General features: G+C 42.4%; 1 pseudogene; it reads left to right on the plus strand.

Moving 5' to 3' along the window:
• Nucleotides 1-12412: 12412 nt before the first annotated feature.
• Nucleotides 12413-13146, plus strand: LOC142424873 (zinc finger protein 511 pseudogene; annotated as a pseudogene).
• Nucleotides 13147-13418: the final 272 nt, after the last annotated feature.

The following is a 13418-nucleotide window of genomic DNA, read 5'->3' on the forward strand; positions in this document are numbered from 1 at the left end:
AATGGAGAGTTTACAACATGAAACCAGAAACCGAACCAAACTCATCGCCATTGTGTTGATTCTGACTATGGCAACTCTGAAGGAAAGATGGACGGCCTCTGTGGCTTTTGTAGGCTACGTAAGTCTATAGACGCAGAAAGACTCATCTTTCTCCCATGGAGCAACTAGTTGGTTCAAATTGCTGACCTTGAATCAGGGCACTTCAAATTAAAATAACAGTTGTGTAAGTCTTTCACATGAGCTACTGACCGAAACAATGATTGTTGTTAGTAGAGATTTGCAGAGAAGGATATTTACATATCTTTTTGTTACAGCCTTTTGGGGAAATAATCTGGCAACACCTATTAAACTAAAAAAGTTCACATTTACTTCATTTTCTTTGACCCAGTAAACCAAGTCCTAGGAAATTCTTCAATAAAATAAAATATTTACAGGACTACTTTAAGAAGTAGTCTTTAATCCCAAAGTCCTCAAAACAAAAAAAATCACAGTTTTGGATTTCTTATAACCTTGACAAAGAATGAATTAGGATCACAGCAGTTTACCTGGAGTGGCTTTATCATGAGTGCCAAAAGAAGCTAGGAAGGCTCTTTAGAGTCCAACAGCTTCAGTCAATGAACAGAGCAAGCGAGTCCCTCTGAACCGGCCTGGGGAAAGGCTTCGCCCTTCTGCCATAGAGCCATGCACAACCATAAGCCAAAAGGATTGAAAACAAGTGATCTGGTACGAATCCAGAGAGACTTCCAATTTACTGGAAAATACTGTTTAAGGATACTGGGTTGACCTGCGCTTCTTCGACTAATAAGTTTAATATTTTTTTCTTTTTTACCCAGTGCTACAGGACCCTTGATGGTATAATGGTTCCTAATGGTCTGCAATCTGCAGGGTTGACAGTTTGAAACCACCGGTGGCTCCATGGGAGAAAGACTGGACTTTCTATTTCCGTCAACAGTTACAAACCTGGAAACCCACTTGGGATCCTTATGAGTTAGCATTGAGTCCATGACTGTGAGTTTATTTTTGTTTTAAAAAATTTTTTTGTTTGTTTTTAAAATTTTAAAAAATCATTTTATTGGGCGCTCTTACAGATATCCTAACATTCCATAGTTCAAACACATCAAGCAGAATTGTTCATTGCTACCAGTCAGTTTCAAAACATTTTCTTTCTTCTTGAACTTCTTGATATCAGCTCCCCTTTATCCCTTCTGTCTCCCACCCTATCCCCCAGGAACCCTTATTTATTTATTTTCCCTATAATAGGTTTTTTGGGGGCCATATCTTACACAATCCAATATATCCATTCACATAAAATTCTGTTGTTTGAACTACCGAGCGGGGTTACACCATCACCAAAGCTATCAGCTCCCTATTCCACTGCCCCCCACCCTCTTCCCATACCCCCAGAGAACCATTACTCCTGTTACTGTTTGTGAAGGTTTATCTATCTTTACTTTTATGTACCAAACAACCTTAAACATACTATGAACATATGCAAATCTAACATGATCAATAAGGTAAAACAAATAAAAACCGTAATAACAAGGGAAGGAAATATTAAAGGACTAGATGATAGTTATATGGTTCATCAGTGCTTTGTTGCCCACTGGATTTATAATCTGTTCCATGTGGCCCTTCTGAGAGGGACTGTTGAATTATCTTACAGGTGGGTTTTGGTTCTCCACTACATCCACTCCCCTTCACATCAATTTGATTGCTTGGTTTTGAACTTCTGATACCATTTCCCATTGATACCTGATGATCACACAGCTGGTGTTCTTCTTTCATGTGGGTTTTGTTGTTTCCCTGTTAGATGGCTGCTTGTAAGTCTTAAGTCCCCAGACACTATATCTTTTAATAGCTAGGCACCATCAGCTTTCTTCACCACATTTGCTTATGCACCCATTTGGTTTTCCGTGAGTGTGTCACAAAGGTGAGTATCATACCGTGCCACATTATTAGAAGAAACCATTTTTGTACTGAGCTAAGATTTAAGTACACATCTAAAGCCCATCTGCTGCCGTGTTGTATTTGCATATATATGAAGGGGTTTCCCCCCCAAAAGAAAAAAAATCTCTCCTTGGTGGACCTTTCATAGTACATTTTTTTTTTTCCCACTAGGCAAGCATCAAACACCTCTCTCTGAGTTAGTGCACCAGTGATGTTGCCTGGGAAATTCTCTCGGTCACAGTGAACTTTTTTGTAAAAGCAGTTTTGCTTCAACTTCATTTTTTTGTGATGGCTGATTTAAGAGAACAGCATGTGGCTGTGAGATTTTGGTTCCTGCTTGGGAAAAATGCCACAGAAACTATGTGATGTTGAACACGGCTTACAAGGACAGCGCCACGGGAAAGACTCAGTGGTGCCCATGTTTCAAAAAGGGGGAAATGTCAATTGATGACAAACCTCCTCTGGACACCTGTCAACTTCGTGGATGGACAAAAATGTCAACTTGTAGTGCATTTGGAGTTTGTTCCACCAGGTCAGACTGTTAATCAGCTTTATGAAAAGATTGCATAATAGTATGTTACAAAAAAGGCCTGATTTGTGGCACACTGGGGATTTGCCACCACACCAATGCACCTGCTTATACAGCCATCTCAGGGTGCCAGTTTTGGACAACAAACCTGCATGCCTTTCTTGCCCCACGGACTCTACTCCTTGTGACATCTTTTTGTTTCCACAAATGAAGAGGGATATGAAAGACAGAGGTTTGAAGACATGGAAGGGGCAAAGGAAAAAACAAGGGAGGTGCTGTCATTCATCCAAATAGATGAGTTTGAAAAATGTTTCCAAGGATGGAATCACAGATTTGACAAGTGTATTAAGTCTAATAGAGAGTACTTTTAAGGTGATAAGGTTGTTTTGTTAAAAACACACATAACTTTGAAAAAAATTTCATACTTTGGGGGTCCCCCCTCATGTACATATACAAGCGAATACATATATATGTATGTATACACATATATTTTTCTTCTTTCCTCTTTTTCCCCCTTCTGCCCCTCTATCTTGTTTATTCATCTTTCACTTCTCAGCGATTCTCCTCTCGGATACAACTTGATTGATCAAACACAACCAGAAAAGCAACTTTCCTTGGCATCAAATTTAGAACACTTACTATTCCCCTGTCCCCATCATTGCTGACTCCCTACTCACCTCCTCACCACTCACCTCCCATGTCTCCCAGGAACCATCAGGCCACTTGCTGTCTCCCAAAGATTTCCTATCTTGCCTATTGTGTACAGATAAGCAGCCTGCCTCAACCTGTCCTCCTAAAATACAGATAATCACAAGGCTAACAGGAATCCTGACATAGAGTCAATGAATATCTTTATGTTAAATAGAGAGCAGGACATATGATAAACCATCAGTCTAGACCCCCTTTCTTCCAGAGCTGTGTATCCTGGGTCCCACTGGTAGAGCAATTCATAATCTTCTTACTCTCCAGCATTTGGGTCTGAAAGGCGAACATCATAAACATCTGCATGGCTATTCCTGCAGTTCAGAATGGGGTTTTCTGGTGCCTACCCCACCCCTCACCCCCGCAGTTGTGCCTTTAGACCTTCAGTTTGGTTCCCCATGTGAGTAATCGCAAACCAGCTCTGCCCCACCCCCCAGCCCCCAGCCCTGAGTCAGAAGTCTGTAATCAGGCCTCTTTGGGGACTTCAAGGGTTTGCTCTCATCACTGGTCTGTTACGCTCCCTTCCTGGTTCGCCCCAATGTGTGCGGGTCAGATTGGCCGCTCTCCCCCACCGCCTCTTCACTGCTTACTTCTGCAGCACTGAAGGGGGAGGGCTTCGCTGTCTAGCTGAGGTGGGCCCAGCAGTCATCTCTGGGAACACGCTGCTCTGAGCAGGAGCAACTTGTGCTGAACCTCAAGGGTTGGCACACCAGAATGAGATCTACTCTCACTCTCCCTTTCCTGTGGAGGTATAAACAGGACCCAATTCTTGGGTTGGTTAGTGCCCTGACACCCCCCACCCCATTGCTGTCATTTTTCTTCCCCCACCCCTCTGTGGGCCTTAAAGGCATATGAGGGGCCTGGGGAGGAAGTGCCTTTCAGCATAGGCGCAGTTTGCACCAGTTTTTGATGACATGTGAATCATTGGGTTTGGTCTGGCTCATGCCAGAAGTTTGTTTTTCATTTTGTTTTTGATATAGAGAGGGAATATTCTTACAACAGGAGTCTACAGGTTGCTAGAGGTGAGAGGGGTGATCCACAAGTGGGGAGGAAACAAAGCAAAGAGAATATCTGGATCCAAACCAAGGTTTTCCACGTGACAGTTTTGCCTTGGGCCTATCGTGTTTGTCTTTAACTGGACTCAGATAACTAGACGCTGGTGCCAAAAGATTGTCCCCTTTCTGCATGCCAGAGCACAGTGCAGCCTAGGCAAGAATTGTATCAGTCTATCACAAAGAGAGGGGAGAAAGAGGAGGAGGAACACATTTTTGCTCAGGCACTTTCCCCCAGAATTCTTCCACCTGATCTTTGTTCCCCTCATGTAGTTCCAAGTGTTTATGAGTCTCCCTAAAATATTTCCTCCATTTATTGTCTCTTTCTCTTCCTTTCTGCTCTGAGCATTCTTGTTTTTATTGATCTTGGACTTTAACCACCCTGCATTTTGTGGAAAGTTAAGATTTTTCTAAGAGTGAATGAAAGCAGCAAATGCAGATGAAAAGCGCAGAGTTTGAGGGAAGTAATTAACACCAACAAGTTTTACACAAGAAAAAAGGATGTTTTGGTAAATGCTATGGCATATATAATTTTACAATAATAAACCCAAAGCATATATATATATGCATATACACAAGAGGGATTCAGAAAGTTTGTGAGAAAATGGAATGAAAAGATAATGGAATTTTTTCATGAACAATTTCAAGCCCCCTTGTGTGTATATATATATATAATATAATACTATATATTATGTATCATATATACATTGCATGTATAATGTATTTGTTATACATTATTTATATAATATATTACAGATATAATAAAACAAATACAAGTCATGGATATTAACACTTTTTAGACATATCTCACCAACCCAGGGGACTGGTTTTCTTGGTCTGTAGGCTCAAGATGATAATCTTATGAGTCAACTGGGTTATAAAGTTTTATATTCTGGCTTGATGAATAGTGTCTAAGGTCTTAAAAACTTACTTTGGCTATCTAAAATATATCTATTGGTTTATACTCATGTGGGGAAAAGGGAAGAAGAATATTACCTGAGAGTATTGTTATCCTTTAAAAAAAATCGTGGGGCCGAAGGGTGAACAATCACTGTAGAGCACAGATGAGACGTGGGGAGCAGGAGGGTCAGGGGAGCAGGTTACGTGAAACAGAACAACTAGACCAGAAGCAATGAGATAGTGAAACACTGTGAAGGAGATAACCAATGTCATTGAAGATTGTGAGTAGAAACTATGGAATATGAGCCAATTTTGCTGTTGACACTTTTACCAAAACACAATATTTTTTAAATACACTCACATAGGAGAATTAAGGTATAACTGACCCAAGTCATGGTATTTTTATTCACCTCATATGTGCATGAAAGTTGGACAGTGTATAAGGAAAACCACAGAAGAATTGATGCATTTGAATTATGGTGTTGGTGAAGAATATATAAAGTAACATGGACCGCCAGAAGAACAAACACATTTCCTTGGAAGCAGGAGTAAGAATGCTCCTTAGAGGTGAGCATGGCAAGATTTATTCTTGTGTACTTTCAACATGTTATCAGGAGAGACCCGTCCATGGAGAGGGGCATCATGTTTGGTACAGAGTCAACAGAAAAGCTGACCCTCTATGAGATGGACTGACACAGTGGCTACAACAATAGGCTCAAACTTAACAACTGCCAGGAGCACACAGGATCGAGAACTTCTTCATTCATTGTCCATATGTCATTATGAGGCAGATCCAACTTGACAGCACCTACTAGCAAGAAGAATACATGCATACCTCTGTATACACTTATCTGTGGACATATTGATCTCTATAGATAAATGTAGAGTGAATTAATACATGTAATACTAGGATAGAGGAAAACTATTTTTTGCCCAAATTGCTTATACTATGCTAGGGTTTGTTTTGAGAAGTGGATAAAGGTATTTAATGAATTTAAAAACATGCAAATTCTGATCACAAGATTATGTGCATTCAAAAAAAGTATATTATTTATAAAACAAATATTTACTGAGCATTGAGTATTGTTGGCTGCTGGTTAAAGAGCGCTGGGGAAATATATATAATTGCTGTTCTCGTAAGGCTTTAGTTTTATTTGGAAAGATAAATGATAAACAAATAAATAACACATTTTGTGTCAGGTGATGTCAAGCACCATGAAAGAAACCAAAGCAGGTTTAGAGAGGGACTGTCAAGAAGGAGGGAAGCGGGCCTGGCGTCTCACAGGGAGCCCTCTCTAGAGAAGGAGACATTTGAGCACAGACTGTAGATGAAGAAGGGAGGTAATAATATGTGTTTTTGTTTTTAGTTAATAATATTTGAAGGAGAACTTTCTCAGGCAGAAAGACCAGAAAGCACAAGCGTCCCGAGGCAGGAGTGTGCTTGGCACATTCAAATAGAGCAAGGGGTTTAGTGTGGATAAGAAGGGCAACCAAAGGGAGTAGCCATAACTGAGCTTGTTATGTGACCAAGTAGGGACTTAGAAAGCCCTGGAAGAACTTACTTATTTTCTGAGTACTATGACTTCCTGTATTGCTCAGAAAATAAATAAAACAAGTGACATATTCTGATTTATTCTTTTTATGTTTCAACCAAACCAATTTACTGCTGCACTGAGAATCGATGAATAGGAAAACTATTATACTTTTATCTTAGTATAAAATGGCTTATATAGGAAGGATATATATTTACATATATAATCAGTTTGACCATTGATTTTGACAATGGACAATACAGTCTTTGCCAGGGCAGGTCTCATAGAATTAGGGGTGTGCAAGCCTAAATGGAGTACCTTCAAGGGGCAGTGAGGTGGAGGGTGGGCAGGAAAGCGAGAGGCAGAGGTAGAGAGATTGAGTATAGGCAATATTTTCATGAGCTTTATGTGAAAGAGAAGAGAAGAGAAATAGAAAAGTGAAGTATAAATAGAATAGTAGCTGAATAGGGACAGGAAATGAAGGAAAGCTTCTTTTTATTTGCGTGCTTGAAGATAGGAATTAATGGTGTGCTTGTGACAGATGGACATATGGCAGCAGACAAGGGATAAGTGAAGATTTAAGGGAGATGGGGGACATTTATAGAATAAAGTCCTTGAGTGTGTAAGTGAGGATGTGGTCCACATGCATAGACCCTGGACGTTTGTTGACTGTAGTTGTGAGCACATTTGTTGAAATAGGCATGAAGGCAGACAAGTTGTGGAATGTACATATGGTGGTAGAAACAGGTGGACTATTCTTTTCAAGTAAGGTAACTGGCTAGAATTAAGAAGCAGGAGGGTGTGTAGGAGGCTTTCAGGAGAAATGCAAATGGGTGAAAAGTTCATTTGGGAACTAAGTAGGTACATTAAATTTAGACACGTAATAGATTTACTGGGAATGCCATGGGTCAATGGGTCATGCATTTCAAGTAAGGAAGATGATTGGGATTTGGTCAAGTCATGCCCAGCTTCTTAGAGAACATCACATAATTGACAAAGAGTTGGATCCAGCTAGGATGAGGTGTTTTTGTGTCTCTTTTTCTTCAAGCAACTATACAGTAAGAAAACAGAGGGGCAGAGGAATTGAGGGGTTGGCTATATGGCAAACCAAAGTTTTTAACCTGGGGAAGAAATAAGTGAAGATGGAAGTTAGCAAAATGACATAGGCTCAAACTCCCCCACGAAAGTGGAGACACTCTGGGTGGCATAAACCGAAAAATAGGAAGAGGTGGCTTCAGCGGGATGTTTCTAATGGAGGCCTTTCATATCAGCAAACAACCACCACTCCCTTTGGGGACTCCTGTGAAACAGCATTTTACGTAGAGCAAAGGGGTGAAGGGCCATTCAAATAATAATCGAGGATATAGGAAATTAGATCGTTAAGTTGGAGGCAGAGTTGGTTATGCATGATTGCTAAATGCAAGGCCAGCTGTTCAAACCCACCAGGCATTTCTCAGAAGAAAGCTCAGGCTTTCTGCCCCCACAAAGACTGATAGCCCCCCAAACCACAGGAAGCAGTTCTACTTTGTCCTGTAGTGTCACCATGAGTCGGAATCAACTTTGTGGCAGGGGTTTAATTTGGCTTGATTAGTGAGTTTTCTGGAATTCCATAGCATCCGTTCAAAGGATTTGAGGGTAGGGGGGGGGTGTAAAGGTCTGCTCCATGTTGTGGATGTTCAGAGTGGCACAAGGGTGAGAGTTCAGGTGAAGAGAGACGATCCGTGGTGGTACTGGAGGATGACTGAAGTAAACAGGAATGTGAGGCAGGATGGGATTTGTCCAGAAACAAGTCTGTGTTATCTTCAGAAAGAATTACTCAGCCTTGTTATCCTTTCAGGAAGCATCCAGGAAATCATGGAAAGGTGAGAAGAGGGAGGATTTACAGCTTTTAATAGAAATACCAAACCGGTAAGTCTTAGACTTTGCCAGCACAAGTGAAACTGTGGTGGGGTTAAGTACTTAATTTGGGGTTTTTGGTATTGAACGATTCACTGGTAGACACTGGAGTGAAAAGGAAAGAATTTATCAGCAATGATGACCATCACATGCACCTCAATTATTCAGTACCTTTTAAAGAATACCTGCTTATATGCATGAGTTTATTTAATTAATAAAAAACATTGTGTTGCTGTTGTTAGGTAGTGTTGAGCTCAGTTCCAGTTCCCAGTGAACCCATGCGCACAGCTCAGGCCTGCCTCACACTCAGAACTATTATCCTCAAACCTATTGTTGCAGCCACGGTGTCAATCCATCTCGCTGAAGAACAACAACTTCTCCTTCTTCTTCTTTTTGTTGAAGCCCATCTCCCTTACCAAGCCTGGCGTCCTTTTCTAGGGACTGAACTCTCCTGACAACATGTTGAAAGTATGTGAGATGAAGCCTAACCATGCTCGTTTCTAAGAAATAGTCTGGCAATGTTTCTTCCAAGACAGATTTGTGTATTCTTCTGGAAGCCCATAGTAGTTTCAATGTTCTTCATCTCAGAATTGAAGAAATCAAGAGTCACCACGTATTTTAATCTAGAGTTCCCTTACTTCAAAGTTCATGTTCAGCAACAATGAGGGTGTAAAACTTTGGAAACATTGGGGATACGATGGTGTGAATGTCTGGTCCCAGGTGTAATTCAACTCCACAGTGACTGAATGTAAGTATGTGAACATTGTTTAAGGACCAAGGAAAGGCATGATGAGAAAAAATTGATCTTTTTCCATGAAGAGCTCTAAATCTACTGGACAGAACATGCAAACTGAAACTATAGTCTAACATGATCTGCACAAAGATATAAGCATTTGTGTTCAGAACAGAAGTAGTAAAGAGAGGGAAACTTCTATATCCACATCAAGAGGATTTGAAGAAGAATATGATGATTCGTGACAATCTTGTTGCTATGAGTCAGAATTAACAGCAAAAGATTTGATTCGGTTTGGTTTATGTGGGGTTGGGTGGCAGTGATGGTCAATGAGAAATTTAACTGAAAAAGTCCAGCAATTTGGATTTATAGAATGATTTTCATACAAGTAGATACGGACAAGAAAAACGACTTCGCTGTGCTCACAGGAAGCTTGTACATGGACTAAGAGGCAGGCATTCAGATAGAACAATGACATACTGTGTTGTATAAAATCAGGAAACATGTGCTTCAGGGTTGGATCCTTTCACCATATTTATTCAATATACATGCCAAACGCATGATCTGCATCAGCATCAGAACTGGAAGAAGACCCACTAACAACATGTGATATGCAGATCACACAGCCTTGCTTGCTGAAAGTGAAGAGGACTTGAAACCCTTGCTGATGAAGATCAAAAACAGCAATATTCAGTATGGATGACAACTGAATGTAACCATAACCAAACCTCGCATAACTGAGCTAATAAGGTAGCATCATCATAAACAAAACCTGAAGTTGTCAAGGATTTCAATTTTCTGGGATCCACACATGCTCATAGAAACAGCAGTCAAGAAAAAAAATCAAATGATGTATTACATTGAGCAAATCTATTGTACAAGAACATTTTTAAAGCACTGACGAACTTGCGTGCTTTTTGAGGACTAAGGTACAATTGTCTGCACATGGGCTTTGGGATTTTACTTGGACTCACTTTGTTCACATCGATTGTTTGTTTTGGGTCTTCTGATGCCTGATACCTGATCCCATCGACAGTTCCTGATAACACAGGCTGGTGTAATTCTCCCATGTAGGCTTTGTTGTTTCCCTGCTAGGTGGCTGCTTTCCTAACTTCAAGCCTTTAAGACCCCAGACACTATGTCTTGTAAAAGGCGGGCATCATCAGTATGCTTCACCACATTTGCTTATGCAGTCATATTGCCTTCAGCGATCTTGTCTGGAAGGTGAGCATCACAAAGTCCATTTGTAGACAACTGGACATCTCCTCACAGTAGGATCACAAGGAAGGGATGAGTCAGCCAGGGGGTAATATAGCACACAATATTTCTGTTGTATACCACACAACATTCCTTTAGTTCTTTAATGCTTCCTCCTTGTCATTATCATGACCCCAGTTCTACCTTACAAATACAGCTAGACTGGAGCAGGTACACTGGTACAGATAAGAGCTCTTGACACATGGAATCCAGGTCACATAAACTCCTCAGCAACAGTAATGGGAGTAGTGATACCCTGAGGGTACGGGGAAGGTTGGGGGAGAAGGAGGATAAAGGGGGACAGATTGAAATGATCGACGTATAACCCTGCCCCCCAAAGGGAGACGAACAAGAGAAATGTGGGTGAAGGGAGACAATGGACAGTGTAAGATATGAAAATAATAATAATTTATAATTTATCAAGGATTCACAAGGGTGGGAAAGTGTGGGAGGGAGGGAAAAAAGAGGAGCTGATACCAAGAGCTCAAGTAGAAAGACAATGTTTTGAAAATGATGATAGTAACATATGCACAAATGTGTTTGATACAATGGATGTATGGATTGTTACAAGAGTTGTAAGAGCCCCAATAAGTTGATTTATAAAACAAAACAAAAAGGCTTTGGTACACCTGACTCCCAACCACAGTAATTTCAATTGTCTCATATGCATGTAAAAGTTCAAGAATGAATAAGAAAAACCATAGAAAATGGATATTTGAATTATGGTGTTGGCAACAATATTAAAAGTGCCCTGAACTGAAAGAAGAGCAAACATATATCTTTGGAAGAGGTTAGTCAGAAAACGCCTTAAGGGTGAGGATGACAAGACTCTGTCTAATGTACTTTGGACATGTTATTAGGAGAGACTTGTCCCTGGAGAGGGACAGCGTGCTTAGTGGAGCTGACAGGTAATGGAAAAGAGGCAGCAGAGACTACACTAGGAAGCTCAAGCATATGAGGATGGCAAAGGACTGGCTAATGTTCTGTTGCATATAGGATCACTATGAATTAGGACCCATTCACTGATACCTAACATCAACAACAGCAATTCAACAGCAAGAAGGAGCTGGAATTTGTAAGTGTAACAGTGGTCCCAGATGACTCTTAAGTAGATGAATTTAGGAAGCACGGGTTCACACGATGTTTATCAACCAGAAATACACACTAGATCTTTTGGGGGAACTTAAATAAACAAAAAGAAGACCTAGTGTGTTGCCTGGGCTTTATTCCAGGCCATTGGCTAGAATTTCTGGACATGGCTCTCATACACCAGTGCTTTGACACCAATACCCAAGTGGTTCTAGAGGGCAGTCAGGACTGAGAAGCAGCGAGTCTAAGGACTGGCGCAGGTAAACAGTAAAGAAAATGAGGGAGCCCAAGAAAGACACAGAATAAAGAGAAGCCCTAGGAATAGGATTATGTGCAGAGTTGTCTCAGAAAGAGGAAAGACATGTTCAACTATGAAGTGTCACAGGACATAAATGTAGTCACTGGACTTCACGACCGCCATGTGGCTGGTGAGAACAGTCTCTAAAAGGTTGGGACAGAAGCCAGATGATAATGGATTGAGAAGTGAACGATGGCGCCAACAATACATTGAGTACACATTATTCTTTCGAAACATTTGCCTTAGAAAAAAGAGAAAAGGTAAGCATGTGCAAAGGCTCCACTGATCCAGAAAGGATCATGGTTAACGTTGGGGTAACATGAGAGAGGATAGAAGGTATGAGAAAATACCTTTCGCTAGGGAAAGACTTAACGATGGGTGGACATAGACCAAATTTATAAACTGAGAGCTAGCGAGAAAGCTGAAAGCATGCCATCAAAACTCACTCATGCCGGGTGCCTGGCAGGCCGCGGGGCGATGCAGCTGCCGCCAGCCCTTCGCACCCGCCTTGCCAAGGGCCCCGGAGCGGCTGAGCCGCTGCCCGTGGAGCACGGGTTCTTCAAGGATGGGGACGTGCAGCGCAACTTTTACCTACAGGATGTGCTCACACAGGTGGCCAAGGCGCCCGAGAGGCCCCAGGTGCCCGAGATCCCGGTGCCAGGTGGCTGGCTGCCAGCAGGTCTTCCATGTCCTGGAGGCCTACGAGCACCTTTCCCACACCCAGCACGCCAACTTCTGCTGCGGCTGCAAGCGGGCTTTCTTTCCCCTGCAGGCACCTGCTGGACCGCCACCTGCTTGGGTGGCATGGCACGCCCTTCCTGCCCCTGGCTGAGCGGCAGGACATGCACCAGTGCTTGGAGGAGGCAAAGCCCACATGGTGGCTGGCGTGCCACCTGTATCCTGAGGATTTCCGGCTCCATAAGCCCAAGAAGAGCAAAGGCCCGGGCACGCCAGGGGTCTTGGCACCCACGTCGGCCGAAGCCCCGGGGGAGCACAGCCAGCAGCTGAAAGGGGGCGCCATGGAGGTCTGCCCTATCGGACCCATGATGCCGGAAGGGGAGAGCTGCACCCTGCCAGGGCTGCCTGGGCGGCAGGCCTATAGCCACAGAGTTCCAGCCACCATCTGCGTCGGGCAAGGTGCATCCCAGGGTTTTGGAAGCGTCAAGAATGAGAGGAAGCACCACAGGGGGCCCCAATGGGGAAGGACCTGAGACTCCAAACCAGGTGCCAGCAGGGACAGTGCCTCGCACGGCTGTCCTCAGCGTCTCTGCCCCTTGACAATTGAGCTTTCTGAGTGGGGCAGTGAGGCTGACAACTGCCGGGAGGAAGGTGGACACCAGCCCTTGGCAGCGGGTACTGGGAGGATTGTGGGTTTGGTCATACAGAAGAAATCCTTTCCATGAAAAAAAGAAAAGACGTATTCATGCCTAAATTAAAACCAAGTAGAGGAATTTAAAGAGACAGTGGTATACATTAGAGAACT

This window comes from Tenrec ecaudatus, chromosome 13, assembly GCF_050624435.1.
Source record: "Tenrec ecaudatus isolate mTenEca1 chromosome 13, mTenEca1.hap1, whole genome shotgun sequence".
NCBI lineage: Eukaryota > Metazoa > Chordata > Mammalia > Afrosoricida > Tenrecidae > Tenrec > Tenrec ecaudatus.